The 24,633-nt window shown below is 34.2% G+C and overlaps 1 pseudogene; it reads right to left on the minus strand.

Annotated features, from left to right (window-relative positions):
* Positions 1-382: 382 nt before the first annotated feature.
* The window catches only part of LOC119877939, a 79,882-nt pseudogene continuing 55,631 nt past the window's right edge, over positions 383-24,633 (minus strand).

The following is a 24,633-nucleotide window of genomic DNA, read 5'->3' on the forward strand; positions in this document are numbered from 1 at the left end:
ATGAAAATGAAGAGATTTATCTTTGTAACTCTGTATAAGATGTGTTAGTGTATACTTGGAACTCATGCTGCTGTTTTCTGAGCCTGATGCCCACTTATTCCTATACTTTTTCTGGTCAGAATCTTTCTCCCAAGATATTCATCTGGAGCAATTCTATACAGCTTGAAGGTTTTGGGGTGGGATGCTTGGGTAATTCAGTGATTGAGTGCCTGCCTTTGGCTCACGGTGTGATGCTAGGGTTATGGGATGGAGTCCCGCATCGGGCTCACCACAGGAAGCCTGCGTCTATTTTGCCTGTGTCTCTGTTCTCTCTTTCTGTCTCTCATGAACAAATAAATAAAATCTTAAAAAAAAAAAAAAGAAATTATTGGGGTAAATCCTTCTATGCAATGAGTTGGCTTGGAGTCAAGGGCAGAGGTAGAAGCATGGGTGTCTCTGAGAATTGGGCACTTTTTGCCCTTCTTCATCATTTGAATCTTGATCCATATCTTCCATATCTTGCACTCAGGGGTCCTGATCTAGCTTGGGAAGGAGACTACTTGGCCTTGTACTGTTTCTCAACTGCCTCATCAGGTTGACTCCATTTCAACCTCCTTACTCTCCTCAAACTTCTTCTAGCACTCCTGAATGAGGATTTGGGCCCCCAGCTCCTCCAGGGTGGTGAGGGAGAAAAGTTCAAGTCTACGGTTTCAACTACCACAAAATCAGGGTGATTGATATGATGACCTGCAAATGGACACCTGGTCCTTCTCTTCCTCTTCCTTCTTTTCTTCTCTTGGAACTTGACCCACTTGAGTGAGTAAGAAACCTGGTCCAAACCTCTCTCCTTTTTTTTTTTTTTCTTTTTTTTTTTTTTTTGAGCTTTGCAAACAAGCCTTTGAGAGGGAATTAAGACTTGGTATAGTATTCCACCAGCTTGGTGAAATAGTTGAAAAGTTGTGCTGCAAGCAGAGGAAGTCAAACTGGTAGCTGTGCTGCTTTTTGTAGATCAGCTGTGTCAGAAAGCAGTGTCCATTCCTGGCAACCGACTTCAGTCATCAGCTTCATCACATGTGGGTCAAAGACTGAGATGGAAGTTGATGCTGTGAATGAGGGGCATGCTTTGGTGAAGTCAAACTCAAGAGAAGACTCCTTGGTCATGATGGTCTCCTGGATCACCTAGGCTTAGGCCTTCTGAGGCAGTTCCTACTGGGTGGCTGCTGCTGCTGCTGCTGTTGCTGCTGCTGCCACTGCATGACCTTGGGGATGGTGGCTGTGGGCTTCAGAACCTTTTCCTCCTTGAATTCACTGACCTAGTGATAATGGTAGGCATGGTAATAAGGGTCATTGGGGTTCAGGAAGTTGAAGTGAGAGTTGTTGATCTCATTCTGTTGTATCCTAGCTTCAAATTTAGGTCTGATTCTGTTCATAAGTTTGTCAGTTGCTGTCCATGATATTCCTGACCTTTGGAGAAGGGTAAATGATCCCCACCACTGGTTTGGAAGGGGTGGAATGCTCCTTCGAAGATGCTTCCTCTGTTTGCAGTCTCGGCTCTGTGGCTGTGGCAATGGTGGGAACACTCTCTTACATGGGTCTGGCCTATATGACTGCAACACTCAGAGCTGCCCAAGAGTCCATGAGCGGTGCTGCATGCATCAAGACAGGCTCCCTGCACCAACAGAGGATGTTGTGTATGTGTTTAAGTGTGTGTCTGTATGTGTTTCCTTTTAAGAGTTTGTGCCATTGGTTTTAAGCTATTTGATCCCACTGTGGCTTAATGTAGTTTTCTTCATGTTTCCTATTCTTTTTGTGTTTTTTACTTATTTGTAAGTTTATTTCATCAGATTTGCAAATTATTTTGCCATATTTGTTTCAAGTATCTTCTTTAACCCCATTTCTTTCTTTTCTTAAAGGAACTCCAAATTGATCCATATGAGAGTGTTTGAAGTTGTGACTCAATTCATTGACGCTGTATTAATTAATTAATTAATTAATCATTTTATTTATTTATTTTCAGGTTCCATTTTAGTTTCTATTTTTACATTTTAAAATAATTTTCTCCTATAACATAGACTCTGTAGTTAATCTCATATAATGTACCTTTTACTTTAGTATGTATCCCCTAAAGATAAGGTTTATTTCCTATATAAATTAAAATAATCATTTTGAAAAAAAGAATTAACAATAGCTTGATGAAATTATCTAGTAGCCAGTCCACAATAAAATTTCAGAATGTCTCCTAAAGTCATCTTTATCCTGACAAGAATTCAAATTAAGTTATGTTTTACAATTAATTGTTATCTTTTTTGTATTTTTCATCTTAAATATTGCAGGCTGTGTTATTTTTTGAGGGGATATTTATTTTTTAATTTATCTTTACTTAAGTTTTTATTTTAATTCCATTATAGTTAACATGCAGCGTTATATTAGTTTCATGTGTACAATATAGTGATTCATAATTCTATACATTACTCAGTCTTCATTAAGATAAGGGTATTCTTAATTCCCTTCACCTATTTCATTCATCCACCACATTCTAGTATGGTAGATACTGTATTTTTTTCTATAGAATTTTGATGTGGGACTTCTTTGTTGCTCCTTATTCCTTTTAACATGCTCAATAGTTCCTGTTTCTTGATATGAAATAGATACTTTAATAATAATTGAAATGCATTTTCATAATCATTGTAATAGTCTTGTTTACTAATCCTATCATTTAGGTCATTTCTAGGCCAGATTTGATTGATTTGCTATTCACCTCATTATGGGTCATATCTTTTTGGGGGGTGTCAGTGGTAGGTCATATCTTTATCATAATAATTACCCCAAATTCCTATTCCATGGAAAGGCCATAGGTGTAACACAATTTCAAAGATCAGAGACTTAATAACACTTAAAATGTTCCAAATTATTTTTATGCAGCATGTGTAATATTGAAATTTAATGGTTATTAATTAATAACCATTAATGAATTAATTAATAACCTTAATGAAACCTAAGTTTTGATTCTCCTAACTTTTCATGTAGGAATCTCCTTGGGTATTCCATGTAAATTGAGTTGAACATGGTCCAAAGGAATTATGAAATCTTGCAGACAAAAATTTTGCTTTCTCTTAAACATTATAGTTGCAGAAAATAAACACACACATACACACACAATCCTTGAATAGAAAATTATAACCTAAACTCACTTAAATAGCCATATATCCAAGATACATATTAGCAAACAGAATACAAAACATAAATATTATGCATATTTACCATGTGTTATTTATTCCAGAAATACAAAGATGATTCAGTATTAGGAAATCCATGAATATAACTGCCATAATGATAAGGTCAAGAGAGAAAAATCTCATGATTAACCACATTAATGTTGAAAGGAATTCAAAGTTAAAACTATCTTTGTCTAAAATCAATCAACTAAGGAGAAAAAGGAAACCTCTTACTTTGTGGATGCGAATGCAAACTGGTATAGTCACTGTGGAAAAGAGTATGGAGCTTCCTCAAAAAATTAAAAATAGAATTACCCTACAATCCAGTATTTGCAGTACTATGTATTTACTCTCCAAATATAAAAATACTAATTCATAGAGATACATGCACTCTTATGTTTACAACAGCATTATGTATAGTAGCTAAGATATAGAAGCAGCCCAAGTCCATTGACAGATGAATGGGTAAAGAAGAGGTGGTATATATAATGGAATATTATTCAGGCAAAAAAATGAAATTTTGACATTTGCAGCAATGTAGATGGAGCTAGAGACTGTTAATTGGCTGAGTGAAACAAGTCAAAGAAAGACAAATACCATATGCTTTCACTCAAATGCAGCATTCAAGAAACAAAACAAATGGGCAAAGAAAAAAAAAAGGTGAAAGAGAAACCAAGAAATAGACTCAACTCTAGAGAACAAGCTGATGGTTATCAGAGGGAAGTAGGTAGGGAATGAAATAGGTGATGGGAGTTAAGAGTACATAAATCATTATAAAAAAATTTTAAAAATCAAATTAAATCAATAAATTAGAAATTAAAGTTTGAGTAAAAACTTTAAAATACACATACTTAAGTACAAAAACCATCATTCTATTTAAAAGGGAAACTAGAGATAATACTAGAGATAGTATTACTAAGTCAAAGCTGTTTATTGTACTCACCATCAGTGATTTAGAGATATTAGCTAATATAATTAAGGAGGAGAAAGGAATCAGATGATATATATTAGAAAGGGAAGAGTGAAATTATCTCTGGTTTTATGGATTGTAGAGATTAGGTGGAAGTCTATGACATGCTCAAGCACATCTTTATGAGATTAGGAATGAGAAAATTTTAGATAAAGGGAAGGGTGGGACTAGAAAAAAATGAAGTAAGAAATGAATAGAAAGCAGGGTTAGGGAGACCATTTGCAAACTGAAGTATTGGGGGATGGTAAGAGAGATACCCTTTGAACCTAATTAGTAATGTTTTTTTTTTTTCATCTAAATTCACTAGACTTTCTTAATGATATCTATAAAACCAGTCAGCAGTGCTACCTTAAATCAAGTTGTAATAAAATTCATTGAGAAAGGAAAATATTGATTTTCACATATACAACCTTCCCTTTTTAAGAAGAGGGTTCATATTTGAGAGCAAATGGAAGTGTATCTGGAATCAGAATGTGTAAATCTCCTATCAAAAGATATCTGAAAAATATCATTGAAGAATCTTTAGTTTGGGAAGACTATGAACTTCAGTAGGTTGAGAAGATTTTTTTTTCTTTCATTTTAGCACATCTTGAACATTTAATGACGGTAATAAACTGAGTCTTTAGTCTTGCCATGCAAAACATTTCTTTGATTCGAAGAGTATTTGAGAAAGCTTCTTGTATTTTAGGGGAAAAATTAATGCTACAGTTAATGAAACCTAAGTTTTGATTCTCCTAACTTTTCATGTAGGAATCTCCTTGGGTATTCCATGTAAATTGAGTTGAACATAGTCCAAAGGAATTATGAAATCTTGTAGACAAAAACTTTGCTTTCTCTTAAATATTATAGTTGCAGAAAATAAACACACACATACACATACACACATAACAGTAGGATGTATTATTCTTTCATAAAGCAAATATTATGATTGCCTTGGGACACAAATTGTGAAAACTTCACTCATATTTAAAATTTTTGACAACATCCATATTTTAAAAATTCTAATCTTGGAATTTGGGGAGTAAAAGGTTCATCTTTCATTCATTTTTATTGCTTTAAGATTCAATTTTAGAGGGATCCCTGGGTGGTGCAGCGGTTTGGCGCCTGCCTTTGGCCCAGGGCGCGATCCTGGAGACCCAGGATCGAATCCCACTTCGGGCTCCCGGTGCATGGAGCCTGCTTCTCCCTCTGCCTGTGTCTCTGCCTCTCTCTCTCTTTCTCTCTCTGTGACTATCATAAATAAATAAAAAATAAAAATTAAAAAAAAGATTCAATTTTAGAGATTGAATTAAATATTACAAGACATGCTTTACCTTATTTAGGGAAATACATTTATTTAGTTAAAACAGTTAAGATTATTGTTTAATTCTTGATATATTTGTATTTGAAACTTACTTCCTGAGCACAATGTATTATTCTTATCTCTGTTTCTACTCTTCCAAGGTGAGAAAAGTCATATGAGTATTATGAAGGAAAATGAATAACTGCTCTATGGTTTGCCATACAAATTTGAAGATCAAACAATAGTAAACAGACTTCTAAAGAATCTTGGTGCATGTCATTTAAAAAATATTTATGATTGCCTATCAACCAAAACATGACATTATAAAAATATAAAGAACATTCATGCATCAATCCTTCAATTACATGAAATCGTATCAATTATTTCAGATCTTTTTCACTGAGAACCAAACATTATGGAAAAACTAAGTCCCCAATATTCTATCAACATATTTTCTAAATCTCTTCTCAGGGGAAACAATTCTAAATTTGGTGTTTATGATTCCCATAATGATATGTCCTCTTAAATCACATTTAATATTGCTTTTCACATTCTTGAAATATATGTTAATTTAGAAAACCACTGCATCACTGATGCACATGGCTGACCTAGAGATTACTGAATAAGTTCATAATTGAGAAAAAATTTTTTCCTCAAATATCATGTTCTTGTGTATATATTTTTAACTTGCATATATCTTCAATGTAGCATGTAACTTATTAAACTCTCCATTTCCATTACTACTTGATTGATTGATTGATTGATGATTCATGAGAGACACAGAAGCAGAGAGGGAGGCTGGGACACAGGCAGAGGGAGAATTCTGCAGGCTCCACGCAGGGAGCCCCATATGGGACTCCATCCCAGGACTCCAGGATCAAGCCCTGGGCGGAAGGCAGGCGCTCAACCGCTGAGCCACCCAGGTGGCCCAACTATTTGATGTATTTATACTATCTTATTCTATTCAACATATAAATCACAGTATGTTCAAATATTGAGGAATGAAATTTTACCCTTTCTTCAAGGTTGCCTGTAAAGTGTATAAATGTGTGCAACCTTTCTTTATTGGCATCACTCAAGTACTCATTTTCAAAAGTTAAAAGAAAATCTCAAATTCCATCCATAGAACACAAAATGTCACTGATAAGATAAATTCTTACATAATTAGCAGCCAAGAGCAATGAAAGAGAATGCATATAACTCAGTCTTTTATATATTTTTTAATATTGTCTATCTTTGTTTCTGTGAACTATAGTTTAATCACAGGGCTTACTAGTGTTAAATATTCGTTATTTTAAGTTTTTGAATGAATTATGTGTAATTATTAAGGTAAATGCAACCAAATTAACATCTGACTCATATATTTGAAGAAGAAAAACACTTTAATTCCAATTATTTCTCTATGAATGTAGTTTCACTCTATTATGAACAAAAAAAAATGCAGCTTGTGCTTGGGTTTTACTGCCTTGAGAGTTACATAGCTTTGATCAGTGGATCAATTTGAAAATAATGCAATTCATATTTTTTTAGATCTCTGATTATTTTGAGTTAGCACAAATGTTGATATACGATCAAATAACGTACTAAATATGTAAACACACCTATATATTTTGAACAGGTTTCAAACAAGAACAGCTTTACATCTAGAAGTTTCTTTATTAATTTCCACATCCTTTTTCATTTCTCCAGCACTGACTCATGTTTTAATCTTCACTGTGATAGTATATCATGAGAGTAATGGTGAAAGTTTCCTAGTGCCAGACATCTAGTCAGTGTCTCCAAGAACAGTTGTTCGGAAAAGTGCCAGTTTGTAATGGAGTTAATAATATAAGACAATAAAGTGGGCTTTTCACAAAACTAAATGACTTCAATTAAGCAGAGGAACATTTTTTATATGTACTGAGAATATGACCTTTGCATTTTTATTATGCTGTTTTTTAAAGAAATTGTAGTAAATATTAATGGTAATAGATATAAACAATATTTTTTATTTGAGAAATTTGCATGACAATTTATTGCATTTTTTTTTACAATAAAGTATTTTGGTTAAAAAATGAAATATAAATGCAACCAAACAGTAACAGAAAAAAATAATGTTTTAACTGACAAAAGCAGCCTACCACACTGACTGGATGGTTTTGATATGTCAATATAGGCTTATCAATTTTAACAAATGTACCATCCTGGTGGGGAGAAATGTTGATAATACATGAGGGTGGCTATGCATGTGTGTGAGCAGGAGGTCATGGGAGAATTGTGCCTCTCAATTTTGCTGTGAACTTGAAACTGCTCTTTAAAAAGTAGCCTTGGGGTGCCTGGGTGATTCAGTTGCTTAAGTGTCTGCCTTTGGCTCAGGTATTGATCTTGGGGTCCTGGGATCGAGCCCCACATTGGGTCCCTTCTCAGTGGGAAGCCTGCTTTTCCCTCTCCCTCTGCCCCTTCTCCTCCCTCTCCCCCTTGCTTGTGCTCTCTCTCTCTCAAAATAAATAAAGGTTTAAAAAAATAGCCTTAAAAACAAATTTAAAAATTACTGATCAACATAGTCTTAATAGTTTCCTAAGCTTAACTTTAGGCAAATTTCTTCCTGCCTTTAGACTTATGATCACCTTCAAAGAATCCAACCAGCCCAACCAAAGAAGTCCCTCCTTTCTTTTCTTGGAGCAGTTGCTTTAGAAAACTTGTAACTGCGAATTTCCTCTCTGCCTCTTGAGATGTAAATCTTTTTTTTTTTTTTTCCCCAAAAAATTTCTTAGCAGTTTTACAGCCCAGGACTACCTTTCTCCAGGACCTGGAAACCATCCCTTTGAAATGTCACCATCAAGGATGCTAGTTAGCTTTTCTCTCTCCTAGTTTCTGTGGAGAATAGGAGCCCGACCTCAGTAAGCATCTTGTCCAGAGTTGTAAAACTACCTCCTCTCATGAAAAGAGAAGAAAGTTTATGTTTCCTATGGGTAAGTCCAATAAGCCAACACAGATGGCCACTTTTTTTTTAATTTTTATTAATTTATGATAGTCACAGAGAGAGAGAGAGAGGCAGAGACATAGGCAGAGGGAGAAGCAGGCTCCATGCACTGGGAGCCCGACATGGGATTCGATCCCGGGTCTCCAGGATCACGCCCTGGGCCAAAGGCAGGCGCCAAACCGCTGCACCACCCAGGGATCCCTACCACCCACCTTTTGAAAAAGGAGTTAAGACTGTGTTATATTCTCTCTTCACTGTTGCAAGAGCGTCCAATAAAACTTTCTTTACCCATTTACTGTGTCTAGGGTAATTTTTGCTTTAACAAAATTTAGTGTCATTTGTGTTTTATGAAATGATAGTTTCAAGAACTGTAGGGTAGAAAATATAAGTGAATAATACTGATTAGAAATAAACTATATTAGTGTAGTCATTTCTTTTACTTTCTTCAAAATGTCCTTAAGCATGGATCTATCCAAGTTTTAATTCTAAAACTAAATATAATAGCTTAAAAGGGTTGGACTAACAAAAATTCTTCTTTACTTCACTGTGATTGAAGTACAGCAATTGTGTTCATTTCAATACTTCTGATTTAATGTGTAATCATCGGAATTTGCCCTGCATATAAAGGAAATACCTCAGACGAAAAATCAATAATAGCAGTTTTGAAAATAATTTTCTATTGATGAGATTCTGCTTCCAGAATAAGACTTAGCCCACAATTTGAAACTTTATAGTAACATGAAAACAGTTCACAATTACTGTAATTTAGAATTTAACTCACATTCAAATTGAAATGGGTGGGAAAATAAAACCCTGTATGAAACTGTTTTCACTGTATGTGTTTTGAAGAATCTTTTAAAATGTAAAATCAACATTGCTATTCTAGTCACAGCAAAGCACTTTCCCAAATGTCATATTAAGCTCATTACTGGGAGAATGACAAGGCTTTCTAATGTGATTGTTATTTTCTCATAATAAAGGCAAAAATTGCCAGTGCTTCTGAACTTAAAATAAGATGTGATTGGAGTTGGATGAATTAGTTCTGATGAATATGTATATCAAATGGTTATATTTAAAAAGATATATCTGTATGCTTTGTTTCCATTCAAACCTATATTTGGCAGACTAAACTTTTACTTAGAATATCCTCATTATCAACTTTCTTGATATCAAAGGTGCTTCAGAGTTACATTTCTAAGAAAAGGTTGATACAATATTTGTTACAAATTAAACATGCTTTGGCTGTCTTTTTCAAGTCTTTGTTGTCTATTTTTATAATATTCATACTCTTCATCACTCTGTTTTATATTCATTGGTTTGCTTTTGGCATACTATAATGTGTTTTTCTCTTTGCTTTAATAAAATGGTTGTTAGGAAAAGAAAATTGATGGGGGTTTCTTGAAAAATTTTAGCTATATAAAACACAATTTCAATTATTTATTTGTTTATTTATTTATTTATTTATTTATTTATTTATTTCAGAGAGAGAGAGAGAGAGCATAGAGGGAGAGTGGGAGGGAGAAGCAGACTCCCTGATGAGCAGAGAGCCCATGATGGGATCCCCTGAGATCATGACCCGAGCCAAAGGCAGACCTTAACCAATTGAGCCACCCAGCTGCCCCCAGAATTCCAGTTTTTAAAGTAAATTATAACAGACTATTTATTACAGACATTCATTATTATCTCTCAGAGAAATCCACAACTGTTAGGCTTATGATATACAAATTTCTTATCTTAAGAGATTTTGTTATTGATACGTGTGAATAGTTTTAGGCATATGATATGTTATTGATAGGTGTGAATAGACAAATGATATAACCAAACTCAAGTAGGGAGAATATTTGAAAAAAATAGAACTATTTTAGTCTAGATTAGATTTTCCAAGATATATCTTTGCATGCAATTTTAATTTCTTAATGATTATCAAATGGAAACTTAACATTTTCTCTTCCTTATACTCCACTTCATTTTGAAATTATTCTATTTTTTCTTTTTTCTCCATTTCACTGAAAATGACCTTGCTTAAGTTGTTAAATTGAAATGGCATTTTTCATTTTTCATTTTCCTTGGCTTCTTCAGAACATTCCAAACATTTGACCAACCTCTGCCTCTACAAATGCTCTCTGAATTCAATTCCTCACAATATAGACCACAGTTATTTCTCATACTTTACCAGTTTATCCTAAATTATATCCTTCACCAAGCCAAAATCTTCTACCAGAAATGAATGCCGAAATTCCTTATGGTTTGGTCTTAGGGCATTTTTTATTTTCTACTCATACTCTTCTCTTTCCCCCTAGTTCAGTTGATCCCAAGCATAGCTGACATCAGAATCACCTTGGAAAAATTTCAAATCTGCATATTTTTGAGACACTTCCTCACAAATTTACTAGTACGATGACAATGTGGACTGTTTCCATAGCTCTTGGGGCGGATGACAAAGGCAGAGTCTTGCTAAAGCAATACAATATCCTGGCTCTGGCTTTTAGACTTTCAGAAATGATTGAGGAAGGAAATCATGCCCAGAATTCTACCTGGCTCATGATAAACACTTTGAACTTCAAAGTGAACTTTACCATGTCTTGGTGTCATAATGTGATCGTTAAAAAATTACAGTTTTCTTCACTGAAATGATATTCTATTGAATCTGAGCATTGTACACCCACATGCACATGTTCATTATTGCTATAGAAAAAGCTTCAATAATATTATTCTTTGTTGTATGTATGCTGAGTGAAAGATCATGTTTACATTTGTGCATTGAGCAAAACATCTTCCTTAATAAGGATTATTCATAGATTTTTCTAAGATGTGTACTATTTATCTTTTCAGATATTTCTATCTCTGTGTGAGTGCATCTTGATAATACTAGTACACATTTGTGATAAAGTTATTAGGAGGGGTTTCTTCATCCCACCCTGGACCAGGGGCTGGCATATAACGAACAAGTGACATATCTGTGTTAGAAAAATCACTTTGGGCAGCCCTGGTGGTGCAGCGGTTTAGCACTGCCTGCAGGCTAGGGCATGATCCTGGAGACCTGGGATCGAGTCCCACGTTGGGCTCCCTGCGTGGAGCCTGCTTCTCCCTCTGCCTGTGTCTCTGCCTCTCTGCCTGCCTGTCTGCCTTTCTCTCTTTCAATAAACAAACAAATTAATTAATTTAAAAAAAAAGAAAAATCACCTTGATGAAGATATTCATATTGTTAACAATAGAAGACAATGACGGAAAAGAAATCTACTTTTACTTAGGGAGTGCAAACTCAATTCACACATATAAAATACTCCTGTAGTCAGAACATTCTCTTTATCACACTACCAGCTGTGGTATGGGATCCTTATTCACTTGATCAATGTGAGCTAAATATCACTCTTTGGTCTTTGTCATCTTATCATCTTATTAATCAGAGAGAAAACTTCATCTTATATATCTTTTTTCAGCATTCCTATTTTTCAGATAATGACACTTGAAATATTTTTTCAATTACTGTGGCCATTACCACATCAGTCAATTTCTCAAAATTTGATAAGTCTATTATGGGACCTCTAGGGATGACATAATTAGGTGGTGGGTGGGTATGCCACTTATAATGACTCTACACCACTATTAATATTTCCTTGATATTTGGATTTTTAATGGATGATATTATAAGGAATTTCTAGTTACTCACTTTTTAAATAATGTCCATCATCAGGTCCCAGTGCCTGAAGCTAGCACACTGGGCTAAAACTAATTGGGATGCAATTCACATCAATAAATGCAGTCTGATAGAAAATTATGTTGTTTCTTCCTTTCTTGATAATTGTACAAATGAGTTTATGCATTCACTTAGGTAAGCCCAGCTTCTGGTTTTTAATACTAGAGATATTTACAATTCAAGCTAGAGACATAAGGGTCAAAGAGAAAGTAAAAGCATGGATACTGCAAAAAGTTACCGTGCTTAAAGAGAAAATTGGCAGTGAAGCTCTATCAAGATAGTAAAGACATGAGGGGTCAAATTTACAGAGACAGAGAACTGTAGGGGTCTAATATCCACATTCTGTGATGTTCTCCCCCAGTGCATTTGCTAATCCCTCAGCTTTGCCATCAAGAGACCTTGAGGCAAGTAGAAGGGACAGCTAAGGGGCTAGTCACTAAGTAGAGCTTTTGCACTGATTGAGGAACATGAGACTTTAAAAATATCCACAGAGGACTGTTCTTCTCAAAAAACCTAGATTTCAGGTAAAACCCCAGAAAGGCTATACATTAAAATTAAAATCAAATTAGTTCTGTCCTCTTCAAAAGTAAATTCTCACAAGAATCAATGCAATTATCCTTTTTAAAATTTTTAACTTTTTAAAAGATTTTATTTATTTATTCATGAGAAACACACAGAGAGAGGCAGAGACACAGGCAGAGGGAGAAGCAGGCTCCATGCAAGGAGCCCGATGTGGGTCTTGATCCCAGGATTCTGGGAGCTTAACCACTGAGCTACCTAGGCGTCCCAGCAATTATTCTTTAGATATAAGAAATCTGATCCTATTACAATTATCTGTAGAATAATGTTAATTCCTCTTTGCAGAAAGATACCATCAAGAAGTTCTATTTTAGGGATCCCTGGGTGGCGCAGTGGTTTGGCGCCTGCCTTTGGCCCAGGGCGCGATCCTGGAGACCCGGGATCGAATCCCACGTCGGGCTCCCGGTGCATGGAGCCTGCTTCTCCCTCTGCCTGTGTCTCTGCCTCTCTCTCTCTCTCTGTGACTATCAAAGAAGTTCTATTTTTTATATGTAATTCCAATCATTCAATTAAAAAAATCCGTCTGATAAACAGAACCAGATGACAAAAACTCAAGATGTTGTCAATAACTGAATGTCCGATAAACACTGAAAACCATTTCTTACAATTGTAATATACATTAGGCTTTATTCTTTTCAAAGAGATTTCCTTCGATTTTCCTTCATCCACACAACAGTGCTGTGAGGTAGGTGGGCCAGACAACAGATTAGAACCAGAAGTGATCAATGTATGGTAGTTGTCAAATGTGATCTCTGAAATAATTTGTGATTGTATCTTAAGAAGGAGAAAAACTACTCCCTAAAATCTGTAGTCCACATTATTCAAAAGAAATTTTAGAAAATAAAAAGAATTTTCGAAAGGAAAAATCATAAGATTTAAGAAATAAACAGATTAGGGTGCCTGGTGGCTCAGTAGGTTAAGTATCTGACTCTTGATTTCAGCTCAGGTCATGATTCAGGGTCATGGGATTGAGCCCAGCTTCAGACTCTGTGCTCAGGATGGGAGTTTCCTTGTCTCTCTCCATCTGCTCCTCCCCTTCATTGTGCACTATCTCTCTCTTAAATAAATAAATAAATAAATAAATAAATAAATAAATAAATCTTAGCGAAATTAGGAAAAAAAGAAATAAATAGATTAATACTATTCAAGACACAGCAGTAGATAGTAATAAAGCCTCAGAAAAAGGGTCAAAAATATCTAGACTAATCATAAAGAGACAAAGAATGTATGAAATGTGTAAAAGAGAGGAGTTATCCAACAAACTGTTAAAAAAAAAAAAAGAGAAAAGCTTAGCATCTGTCCATGTAAGTGGAGTCCCAAAATGAGAGAAGAGACTATGACAGAGGTGCTGTTTTAAGAAAAAAAAATGAATAAATACATTTTGGAAATATGATGTACATGCAGACTTAGTCCATATTAAAAACTGCAAATAGATTTTTAAAAAAAGAAAAATTAGACATATCAGAGGAAAAAACAAAACAAAACCATAAAACCCAGAGGAAAAGTTAAAAGCAAGAGGAGAAAATATATCATCATCAAAAGAGCAAAGAGAAAACTACAATCAAATTGTCAGTAGAAGTATGGAAAATCAGATAATGACGGCCATCAAATGCTGAACACTAGAATCCTATTCTCAATAAAACTACTTTCAAAAATGAAATTGAAATAAATAATATTCAGACTAAATTTTATTTTAACACCAACTGGCCATTATAAAAACAACTGAAGAACGACTTCTTGATACTGAAGTTTTGTTAAAAATATTTATTTACTTATTTATGATAGACACAGAGAGAGAGAGGCAGAGACACAGGAGGAGGGAGAAGCAGGCTCCATGCAGGGAGCCCGATGCGGAACTCAATCCCGGGGCTCCAGGATCATGCCCTGGGCCAAAGGAAGGCGTTAAACCACTGAGCCACCCAGGGATCCCTGCAGAATGGTTTTGAATGGAGAACAGCAAATGAAGGAAGGAATGCAGAATATACAAAGTGCTAACTATGTGTGTGAATCTAAATAAGTACTAATTTACTAAATAAATACTACAATTATTTGGTTTTTGAGGTTTAATATGCTTATTATGGAAAAATGGCAACTTTCATTCAACTATTTAAATTTTGGACCTTAGAAATACAATTATAATTCCCATTTTAATAACTTTCTCGGGATCCCTGGGTGGCGCAGCGGTTTGGCGCCTGCCTTTGGCCTAGGGTGCGATCCTGGAGACCTGGGATCGAATCCCACATCGGGCTCCCAGTGCATGGAGCCTGCTTCTCCCTCTGCCTGTGTCTCTGCCTCTCTCTCTCTCTCTTTCTCTCTCTCTCTGTGACTATCATAAATAAAAAAAAAAATAACTTTCTCTGCTAATTATAATATCTCATTTTTCATTCAGTTTTGATGAAATGATTACTTTTATTATTTTGTTTCATATTTTCCTGCTTTTTTGCCTACCTCCTTTTTTTTAAACCATTTTATTTAGGTGTGGATGTCAAAAAATATCTGTACGTAATTAGTGTGCACAACTTCATGAGTTTGGAGCTAAGTGTATACAGCTGTGAAACCGTCACCCAAATCTGTGCCCTAAACATATGCATCACTTCCAAAAGTTTTCTCTCACCCTCTTTCTTTATTGTTGTTGTTCTTGTTATTATTAATTTGTGGTAAGAACACAAGATTTCTTGTGTTGTTTGACAAACACCCACTTTGTCAACTTTTTATGTATACAATAGAGTATTGTTAACTAAGGGCACTATTCTGTATAACATATCTCTAGGATTTATCTTGCATAACTGAAAGTTAGTACCCGTTGTTTCATAACCCCTTATTTCCTCTTCCCTCAAATCCTGGTAACCACCATTCTGCTATCTGCTTCTGAGTCTATTAAATTCCTCATATAAATTATACCATGTAGTATTTTTACTTGTCTGTCTGGCTTATTTTGCTAATATAATATCCTCCGAGTTCATCTAGGTTATTATAAATGACTTAATTTACTTCTTTTTAAAGGCTAAATAATATTCCATTCTATGTATATATCAGATTTTTAAATCAACTCATCCATTGATGAATATTTAGGTTGATTTCATGTCTGGGCTATTGTGAATAGTGCTGTAATAAATATGGAAGTGTAGACATCTGTTTAAGATACTGATTTCAATCTCTTTGAATATAAAACTAGAAATGGAATTTCTGGATTGAATGGTAGTACTGTTTTTAATTTTCTTTTTTTTAAGATTTTATTTATTCATGAGAGAGAGAGAGAGACTGAGAGAGGTGGAGACAGGCAGACGGAGAAGCAGGCTCCATGCAGGGAGCCTGATGTGGGACTTGATCCCGGAACTCCGGGATCATGCCCTGGGCCGAAGGCAGGAACTAAACCGCTGAGCCACCCAGGATCTCTGTTTTTAATTTTCTAAAGAACTTTTATACTGTTTTCATAGTGGTTATACCATTTACATTTTTTACCAACAATGTACAAGGATCCCCTTTTCTCCACATCCTAGCCAATCATTTAAATCTATATATATTAGTTATACTATCGGGTGTGAAGTGGCATCTTATTGTGGTTTCATTTTCAGTTCCATGATGATTAGTGATGGTGAGTACTTTTTCATGTACCTCTTGGCCATTTGTTGGTCTTTCTTATAAAAATGTCTATCCAGGACTTCCACCCATTTCTTTTAAATTGGGTTATTTATGTTTTTGCTATTGAGTTATAGAAGTTCTTTATATATTTTGAATATTACCTCTTTATAAAATGTATGATTTGCAAATACTTTCTCTCATCCCACAGGCTGCCTTTTCCTCTTTTAGACTGATTTCTTTGCAGTGCAGAAGCTTTTTACTTTGATATGATCCTGACTGTCCTGCTTGTCCTTTGCTTTTTTTGCCTGTTTTGGTATCATATCCAATAAATCAATGCCAAAAGCAATGTCAGATTCCTCTGCCTTTTCTTCTAGGAATCTTATGGTCTCAAGTTTTATGTTTAAATCTTTAATGCATTTTCAGTTAATTTTTGTGTATGTTGTAAGAAAAGGGGATACTTTCTTTCTTTTGCAAGTGGATATCCAGTTTTCTCAAAATCATTTACTTACCCAGTTGTATATCTTCATATTGCTTTTGAAGATCAGTTTACCATATATCTGTGGGTTTATTTCTGGGCTCTCTATTCTTTTCTATTGGTTTATATGTCTGATTTAATACCAGTATCATATTGGCTTTTTTGTTTTGTTTTGTTTAAAAACGTTATTTATCTGAGATAGATCGAGAATGAGAGAGATTACAGAAGAGGGAGAAGCAGACTCACTGCTAAGGGAGAGCTCAAAGGGCTTGATCCCAGGACTCCAAGATCATGACCTGAACCAAAGGCAGATGCTTAGCTGACTGAGCCACCCAGGCACCCCAGTACCTACTGTTTTGCTTTCTGTAGCTTTGTAATGTATTTAGAAACAAGGAAGTATGATAACCTTCTTTTTGATAACTTCATTTTTCTTACATGAAATTACTTTGGCTACTCAATATCTTTTGTTTTCCATAGAATTTTAGGATTGTTTTCTATTGTCATAAAAATACCATTGGAATTTTGACAGGGGTTACATTAAGTCTGTGAGTCACATCAAATCATATGGACATTTTAACAATATTAATTCTTCCAAATCATGAACATAAGATGTTTTTCCATTTATTTCTGGATGCTTTAATTTCTTTCTTCAATGTTTTATATTTTTCAGGATATTTTTCAGCCTTTTTTTTTTTGTAAAGATTTTATTTATTTATTTATTCATGAGAGACACAGAGAGAGAGAGAGGCAGAGACACAGGTAGAGGGAGAAGCAGGCTCTATGGAGGGAGCCTGATGTGGGACTCGATCCCGGGTCTCCAGGATCAGGCCCTGGGCTGAAGGCGGCGCTAAACTGCTGAGCCACCTGGGCTGTCCCATTTTTCAGCCTTAACCAAGGTTGGTTAAGTTTATTCCTATTTTTTCCATGCTATTATAAATAGGATTGATTTCTTAATATTATTTTTAACTAGTTCATTATGAATGAATAAAAATGCACTCATTTTATGGTGATTTTATATCCTAAAACTTTACTGAATTTTTATTAGTTCTAAAAATGTGTGTGCACATGTGTGTGTGTGTGTGTGTGTGTGTGTATGAAGTCATTAGGATTTTCTACATATAAGAACATGTCATCTGCAAACAAATAATTTTACTTCTTTCTATTTTGGATTTTTTTTTTTTTTTGTTTAGTTTTCATTTCTTTGTTTTTGTCTGATTGTTCTGGCTAGAATTTCTAGTACTATGTTGAAAAAGCAGTAGTAGCAAGATTAGGTAAAAGAACAACCTAAGCCAAAAATTAGCAGAAGAAAGGAGATTAGATAAAGATTAGAACAGAATAGAAAAACTATGGGAAAAGTGGATAATTATTTTTGAAAAGATAAAATCAACAAACACTTAACTTTACCAACCAACAAAGAGAAGACACTAATAAACAAAATGAAAAATAAAGTTAGATATTAAAGAAATATCACAGGAAAAAAAGTTATAACAACCTATTATAAAAAGTTATATGCTCAGCAACTGAATATCCTAGAAGAAATGAGCAATTTCTTAGAAACATAACCTGCCAAAACTGAATCAAGAAGAAATAGAAAGCCTGAACAGACTGATAATAAATAGAGACTGAGTCACTAATTAAAAGTCTCCAAAGAAAGCCCACAACCAGATGGCTTAACAGGTGAATTTTACCAAAGATGTTTTTTTTTTTAAAGTAACACTTCTGAAGTTATCCAGAAAAATAGAGGAAGGAGCACTTATACATTTTATAAGGCCAGACTCAGCTTGATACCAAATCCTTCAAGCCACAAAAAGACATGGAGAATAGCTAAATATATATTACTAAATTAAATAAGTCAATCTAAAAAGGATACATACTTTATGATCCCAACTATATTACATTCTAGAAAAGGTAAAATTAAGGAGATAGTAAAAATATCAAAATACGGTTGCCAGGGGTTGGGGTGGACAGTGTTCAAGGGCAATATAAATACATGGTATGAAAACAGAGTACTTTAGGGTGGTGAAAATACTTTGTATGATACCATAATGAGGAGAACATGTCATTACATAGTTGTTCAAACCCATAGAATGTATACAATCAAGAGTGATCACTGATATAAACCACTGCCTTTGAATTATTATGATTTATTAATACAGATTCATCAGTCAAAACAAATGTACCACTCAGGTGAGTGATATTGACAATAGGTGAGATATATGCACAGAAATGGGGTATTTAGGAAATCACTGTACCTTCCCATCAATTATATTGTGAACTTAAAACTGCTCTGAAAAAAAAAGTCTAAAACACACACACACACACACACACACACACAAGGAATTAGGTATAGATGAAAGAGACCTCAACACAATAAAAGTCATTTAAGAAAAGTCCATAGCTAGTGCCACATTCAATGGTGAGAAATTGAAAGCTTTCCAACTGAGATATAGATGCCTCATAATCTTTGATGGGATACCACATATTCTTAATTACACTCTGTTGCATGTTGGATATTTTTAAATCTCTATATATAACTATTCCTCTTTTTATCTGAGCTTTAGTTATTTAGATATAGTTTGATCCTGTTGGGTATTGCAGAACAATTCTAAGTATTCCCTCCTACTCTAGTAAGACTTTATTAGTACTTCTCACATGATATATGACTGATTGATCAGACAGGCCCTGTTCCCAGGCCTGTGCAGTACAGGAACTATTCCCTATAATTCGTAGTAAATCCTGGCACTATTTATATTTTGATATAGATAATTCTATGGGACAGTCCTGTGCATTGTAGGATATTAAGCAGCAACATTGCCCACTGTGGGCTAAATATCAGTACACCATCCCAGCCGTGACAACCCAAACTGTCTCCAGACATTGACAAATGCTCCCTGCAAGATAAACTATTCTTAGTTAAGAACAACTGCTTTAATTCTCCCTGATACCCAGGCATGTATAGTTTCCTCCCATGAATGCACAAACTACCATTCTACTGAATGATTAGGTGATCTCTTCTGCAAATGTCCAGGGTTCTTTTTTCATGTAGCTCTCATATCAGAATCAGAGATTTTTCCTATGATCTCTAGGTACCTTGGACTCCCCCTACCCTTAACTTCATCTCCTTAACTTAGGGAGTATGCTGCTCTCTGTCTCCATTTCTTCTCCATATCCCACAACCTAATAAGCTGGGACAATTGCAACATTCACCTTGTTTCCTATCCCCTCCCCAAATGTCTCAGGAACATTGTCCTTTGTTGCCAGGTAACCACTGTGTCAAAAAGTTCGTGTCATGTATTTTGTTTTGTTTGTTCTTCTTGTTTTCAGCTAGGAAGGCAAATCTGATGTCTTTTACTTCATGGAGGTCAGAAGTGGAAGTTCCTCAACACATAGGACTTGTTTTTTTAATACAAAATTAATGAGTTCAGGGATCCATATACACTTTGAAAGTTTTAATTTTTAGTAGGCTCTATGAAGTCAGAGCCTTCATGTATATTATCTCTAGAATAAGTACAGAAGGCTCAGTAATGGACATCCAAAGATATCGGGTCTTAATTCCTGGAACCAATACGTGTTACTTTATGAGGAAAACATATCCTTGCAGATGTGACTAAATTAAGCATCTTGACATGGACAAATTAATCTAGACTATTTGAATCGGTCCTAAGTCCAATTACAAGTATCCTTACAAGAAAGAAGCAGGAGAAGATTTCATACACAGAAGAGAAGAAGGCAATATGACCATGGTGCAAAATTTAGGGTGATGTGGCCACAAATCAAGGAATGCCAACAGCCACCACAACCTGGAAGAGCAAGGAATAAATTATCTACAGTCTCCAGAGGGAGCAAAGCCTTGCTGGCACCTTGATTTCAGCTTAGTGAAATTGATTTCAGGGTCTGGCTTCCAGAGCTGAGAGAGAATAAATTTCTGTTGCTTAAACCATCAAGTTTAGTTACCTTACACAGTAACTAATAAATAACAAAAATATGCAAAACAAACACATGGAACGACTCATCTGTTGAAAAGAATAAAAGATGAGAGAAATAAATGTGAAACACATAGTAAGATCAAGACTTTAAATTCAAATACATAAGCAGCCTGTTTCCTGAATAAAACATGAGTTTTCAGTTTTTCCCCATGCTTGCTATTGACAAGTTCTGGGAAAAAAACTACTGAAGATATCAACTCTTCATTCTGTGAGATCCTTTTTGAAATGCTGGCCCTTCTAATCCTGGTTACCTCAGCAACCTTCTAATGATTAATATATAAACATATATGTACATACATTGGTTTCATTAATGCATTTTCCAGTAATCAAGTATGAAAGTTGTAAATTTTATTATTTAGGAGAAAATTCTCTTCAATGAAAGCATTCAAATGGAAGTTGACTCATTATATATTCCTTTAAATTCATTAATAATCTAAATAAATTTATAGTATGACAATCAAGACTAATATACAAATATAAGTTACCAAGATTACTACTTCCATTTATTCCAGAAATATAACTCATCCAAACCCCATTATTTTAAAAAGAAAGTTATTTTTCATAGAAAAATTTTGAGTTAATGGAGACCAAGAGAATTATCCAAAGAATTAATAAATGAATCTCTAGGCATATACTTGAAATAGAAAGAGCGGGTGAGTTTCAAGATTATCCACAGATTTAATCCTTTTTAAAATGAAAACCTAAAAAAACAATGAAAGCCTATGAAGCCAAGATATGCTATAAACCAAAAGATAATTTTAATTGTCAACAAATAAGTGGAACAATATAATTAGTAACTTAGTAACTAACTGCACAATTGGCTCATAACAATATATTGAAATTAAGATATGCAAAATATTTATACTTGCATTATCCTATTATAAAAGTTAATCATATGTTTATTTGAAGTCTGTTAACTTTATGGCCTTTTAATATTCAGAAATAATCCACTTGTAATGTTATTTAAATCTCAGTTTTATGCTGTCATGGTTTATCTTCCAGGAGTTTATTAAAGAAATAGCGAAACAAATAATGCCTCTTATTATTAGCCCTACCATATGAAGATTTAGAAGTGGTCCCACTTTTGTAAAAGGTAGTTAAGTAGTGGGGAAAACAGTCATTTTGTTTTTGAGTTAATGTGATTAAAAATAAATCCTGAATCAACTTAGTTATTACCTTCTCCATAATATGCTGTTTCTTAGTCTTTCAGGTAAACTTATCCTCTCTTTTCCATATGTTTTGTGATATTTTATTTGTAATTTTGTAATACAAATTATTATTTATATTACATATCATTTCTTTCTGTTTATTTCCCCAATATACCATGAATGGTCAAATCCAGAAACTATAACTTCACAGTACTTTTGTTTTCAAAACTAAAGGTTTCACTGAAGTCATCTCTAGTGGACAGATACACAGAGTAAATTTCTCACATTAAATTGAAATAATCTCTGCAGAACGGTTAAACCTTTCATCAGACAATTTTTAAATTTAGATAAAATTTTTCATGTACAAACACCATTCATTTCACTGTCTTTTCTTTCTTCTTCAATTGCAGAATCAAAAAGCTACATCATAATGAACTGTTGTAACTGTTTCTTCATTGAATGAGGGCAGAAATTTTATCTATTTATCATTTTGTTCTGAGATTCTAGAATACCATGCAGAAATAGTTACCCAGTTTTCAAATTCATATGTGGATACTTTACTCCATTCTTGTTCTCAAGCAATATGGATGAATGCAGAGCAAATCCTTAAAAAGGTTCCTCTCTTTTAAGAATTCCTTGACCACTCTCCCTTTGAGAGACATTGTATTTCTCTAGGCATAATGATAAGGCAATTAATAACTGCCTGTGGCATTAAGATAGAATGTCAATTTCAATTTGCAAGTAGAAATAAGACATATACAGACATTTATTTAGTTTAAAAGACTTAACATTTATATTATCCAACGAGTTAATTCATACTCTATGTCAGTGACCAAATTGTTCATTTACTAGTTATTTATGCTGTGAAACTGTGATTGAAGGATTTTAGTTTATAACATGCATGATTCTTATACTCTATAAATTTATAATATGTCCTATCAGCAAAAATATCCAATGTTAATTATCTCTGTAGTAAAGCTTTCTTCACATGATCACAAACCAAAGAAAAAACTGTTGATAAAACAATTTACATTGTTTTGATATTCAATCCAGGATCATTGGAATATGTTTTATGTAATTTTACTCATTCATATGTGGAAAAAGTTATAATTTAGCCATATCAAAAATACGTCTTATTCTAATAAAGGCAATAAAAATTGGCATTAAAAAACTCTCCATAATGGTAAAAGAATTGGTATGCCATGAATTCCTTTTTCGACTGAAAAATATCCAGATATAGTGGCTTATTTTTGTTTTCTTGGTAAGAGAATTTTGGAAAAATAATATGAAATTGTGAAACACATGAAATATGTTGAGTGGTGCATCCAACATTGCAATAGAATAATAGAAAGAATAGATATTAAAAAACAAAACAAAATAGGACTAAAGATGTAAACATTCAGGGATCCCTGGGTGACGCAGCGGTTCGGCGCCTGCCTTTGGCCCAGGGCGCGATCCTGGAGATCCGGGATCGAATCCCACGTCGGGCTCCCGGTGCATGGAGCCTGCTTCTCCCTCTGCCTGTGTCTCTGCCTCTCTCTCTCTCTCTGTGTGTGTGTGACTATCATAAATAAATAAAAATTAAAAAAAAAAAAGATGTAAACATTCAAAGACTCATTTTTTTTGCCAGTTTTTTTTTTTTCATCTGTATGGTCCCATGAAGACAATGTTATTATCTATTTGTAGGTTTCAGTAATTTTCTTAAGATTTTAAGATAATTTTTAAAAATCTAAGTCAATTTCAGCTAGTCTTTTCCTTTACCTTAAATGAGTCTCTAAGTGTATTTAACATCATCATAACTGAGAGATACATGTATAATGACAATGTGTTTATATATCAGTGTCTTTACTCTTTGACATAACCTGTGAAATGTCATTTAAAAATGTCTACCATGTATTATTTATAATAGCATGCACATTTTTCAGATTGTGCTTGCCTAACTGTTAAATGCTCAATGAGTAAGAAAAGAAGTTAAAAATGGAATTTTTCATTCAAATTTTGTAGTACTGTCAAAGCTAGACAGAAAACATTTTGCATTTAAAAATAAATAAAAACAAAATATTTCATGTTTAAAATTGTGACATTTGTGTTTTGAACAGTTTAAAAAATAATTTTTATCTTTATAAGAGTTTTCTCCCCAAAGAGGACATATAAATATAAGAAGTGATTATTTTAATTGAATTACTTTTAATATTCTTATCCAGGAATTAAAGCTATCATTTTTTTTTAATTTTTAGAGATTTAGTTTATTTATTTGAGAGAGAGAGAGAGAGAGAGAAAGTAGGAGCAGGGAAAGTGCAAAAGAGAGAGAAGCAGACTCCTGGCTGACCAGAGAGCCCAACATAGGGCTGCATCCCAGAACCCTGAGATCATGACCCCAGCTGAACACTTAACTGACTGAGCCACCCATGTGCCCTAAACTACGTTTGTACAAGACTTTTTTGAGAATTCATTTTGAGTTATATAATTAACTAAGAATTATATTGAGATTAAGAATGATATTGATGGGATGATTGGGTGGCTCAGGGGTTTGCCTGTCTGTCTTTGGCTCAGGGCATGATCCAGGATCCCGGGATTGAGTCCCGCACTGGGGTCCCAAGAGGGATCCTGCATCTCCCTCTGCCTTTGTCTCTGCCTCTCTCTCTCTCTCTGTATGCCTTGAATGAATGAATGAATGAATGAATAAATAATAAATAATAAATAAATAAATAAATAAACAAATAAATAAATAAATAAAATATAAAAAAAATTTAAAGTG

The sequence above is a fragment of the Canis lupus genome, chromosome 38, assembly GCF_011100685.1.
Source record: "Canis lupus familiaris isolate Mischka breed German Shepherd chromosome 38, alternate assembly UU_Cfam_GSD_1.0, whole genome shotgun sequence".
Taxonomy (NCBI): Eukaryota; Metazoa; Chordata; class Mammalia; order Carnivora; family Canidae; genus Canis; species Canis lupus.